Source organism: Gavialis gangeticus, unplaced genomic scaffold (genome assembly GCF_001723915.1).
Source record: "Gavialis gangeticus isolate Ggan-Ray unplaced genomic scaffold, GavGan_comp1, whole genome shotgun sequence".
NCBI classification, from domain to species: Eukaryota; Metazoa; Chordata; order Crocodylia; family Gavialidae; genus Gavialis; species Gavialis gangeticus.
Window position 1 is genome coordinate 81,367,043 of NW_017729022.1, and position 2,924 is coordinate 81,369,966.

Sequence of the window (2,924 nt, forward strand, 5' to 3'; positions counted from 1 at the left end):
ATCTTCTCAGGTCTCTTCTGACCCTAGAAACTATGAAACTATCTCTTTACAAGATTGCACATCTGGCTCACATCTGAACCACATTCCAAATGTTGCTTATGTAAGGAGTTCATGCATTGGCCAGGTGAACTGGTTAGGCTTACTCTGGCCAGTGATTTAGCAAAGCCTTTGTATGAGCAATATATATATATTGATCAGTGTTCCAGTGAGGCCTAGACAACTCATTCTTGCCCTCTTGACCCTTTTCATTATCTGTTTGTTTAGTGTTTTTTTAAGTTGAACTTGATTCTCTGCCATTATAACAACTGCAGCACTGAGTAATTCCTCATTAGCTGTCCAAAAATAAAAGCAAGTCTGGCATAACAAATTAACTTTTCTCAAAACAGATGGAAATTGGTTTTGGCTTTACATCTTGTTGTGCCTCCGTAGGATTAATCCAGTCTAACAAAGTAATAGATTTCAGAGCTGTCTAAAAATCTGCTTTGGAGTCCACTTATAGAGCAACAACAATCTTTGATAACTAATGTTCCTCATATTCTTCACCACACTGATCTCTAAAAGATCACATTAAAGATGAAGTGTTAGTAGGATAAGAATTCAAGCTAAATGTTAGTGAGAAACAATTATTTGGGATGTGCAGTCTAATCATTCAGTAGGAGGCATATCTTTTAGCGCTGGATGCAGGCTGACAGTCCTACCTTTTCAGCCAGTTGATGCTTCAACATTGCAAAGTTTAGCCAGGGGGAAATTGTTCATGTATGTGAGGAAATACTTCACTCTGCTGTTGCTCAGTTTAGTGGTTTATCTGCTAACTTTCTCCATGCTTTTTTTTGTAACATTGAAACATTTCTTCTATCTTGTAAACCAGTAATTTTCAACCTTCAGGCCTCACAGGCCAGATGAATGGTACAGGGCTGGTCTGGGGGGCAAGTGCCATGTGTAGAATCAGTCTGCGGATATGCTGGATTCTGGCCACTGAGTGACACAGTGCACCAGCACAATCTAGCACATTGGACCATGTCATCCAGGCCACAGGGCTTCCTCTGGGTCTGGAAATTTGGCAGCAGGGAAGCTGCAATTAACACTGCTACTCATTGCCAAATTTTTAGACATGTGGGGAAACATGACATGGCTTTAGAGCCCAGAGGTTGAGCACCACTGCTACGTGTGCCCTTTTCTCCTTGAACCATGTAAAGAGAGTTTTGTCAACATTAATGTCTCTTCCTGCAACCTCATGTCTAAAACAACTTTTTGTCAGTCCATTTTCATAGTCAGCTGAAGTTTATCCTTCTGCTTCCAAATTCTGAAAATAACCAACATGTGCAATTCCCACTTGACTGCAGATTGATTGTAATTGACCCCAAGAGCTTGAAATTCTGATAATCTGTGTTCAGTTTAGGTGTGAAACAACTTGGCATGTGATCTGTTTCTGACAGAAAAGTAAAAATAACTGTGGTATGACCTGACGCAAGAAAGCAGCATGACATCTATATGTTGCATCACAACACTATTTCCACCCTTCCCAAATATTGCTCTTACACAGCTGTTTCCAGGTTTTCCATACATAGTATGGGAAATGTATCTCATTTTCATTCTCAAAAGTTATATTAATGTATCAGCTTTGAATTTAGTTGAACTAACATCAAGAGTAAGTACTTAACAAGGTATGAACCAATTCACTCAGTTGGCATTTAGGATGCAAGTATAAATCAGTTATTAAAAAGACAGGAATTGGGTCTATATAAAAAAATGGAAGAAAGCTGTTCTCTCTGAGGAGCAGATTTGAAGTATCTTAAGTCCCTGGATCAGGGAAGGGTTTTCACTCAGGAAGGCATTTGGACACATGCTTAACTATGTAAATAGCGTTTAAGCCTGACTTTAATTTTAAATACAGTAAAAGCTGTGTTATCCAGCATCCATGGGGAATGGGAAGTGCCAGTTAATCAAATATGCCGGTTGCCTGAGAGGCGTCTTTGCCTGTTCAGGCGACCACCCCTCCTGCCGTGTCTGGTGCGCCACGGCTTTCACTCCCTGGAGTCAATGTGCCAGGGGACAAGGAGGGGGGCCCCGCACAGGCTGCTTTGCCCCGGGCTGTGTTCCAAAGTCGGTGAAGTGGGACTTGGAGAAACCAGAAGTGCCATGGTAGGACTTCCAGTTTCGCTTTTGCTGCGTCAATCGGCATGCTGGTTAATAGAGCATGCCGGTTAATAAAATGCCAGATAACACAGCTTTTACTGTACACGCTTAAGTGTCTCCTTTATCAGGGTCCTTAGTAGGATTCCCCTTGACACGTCAGATGGATTAAAATGTGGTGGTTCAAATGGATTAAAGTCTAATCATTGGAGACATGAAAAAAGATGTACTTTTACTAGGAGCAACAGCGTGTTAGTTCAACCCTTCTCTTCAGTGTCCATATAAATCAGGTGCTTCAGCAGGGCTTTTTGGTGCTTTTATCTAAAGCTGATTCAATAATCTATTAGATAAAATCACCAGAAAAGTCCCACTAAGCTGCCTGATACAGATACTGCAGAGCTGGGTCAAAACAAGTGCACTGCCTTTTCTTGGCATGCACTGGACTTGGCACTGGAGTGCACTGAGTTTAAAGTAACATGTATTTTGTGGGGGGGGTTTCACATCTGCAAGCAACCTGTGTTAGGCCATTTATTGTCTTTCTCTTAGTTGTATTTCTGTGTTACAAATCAGAATGTGGTGCTCTTCTAGTACTCTGTTGCCATCTATTTAGCATGGCAGTGTCATTTTCTGTCTGTTTGTACAAAACCTGGTGTTTTGGGGCTGCATCCTGGTTAACCCAGTATAAATGTTAAACATCAAAAATAATGTTGATCCTGGAATTAATTTTGTAGGCCTTGTTGGGTAGGCCTAGAAGGGTTAAATCAATAAAGGCTCTTAAAGCGTGATATATG

At 41.1% G+C, this 2,924-nt stretch overlaps 1 protein-coding gene across 1 annotated transcript in view; it reads left to right on the forward strand.

The window, feature by feature from the left end:
- The window catches only part of AMN1 (antagonist of mitotic exit network 1 homolog), a 62,417-nt gene that overhangs the window by 46,508 nt on the left and 12,985 nt on the right, over window positions 1–2,924 (forward strand). The gene's annotated exons all lie outside the window — the stretch shown is intronic.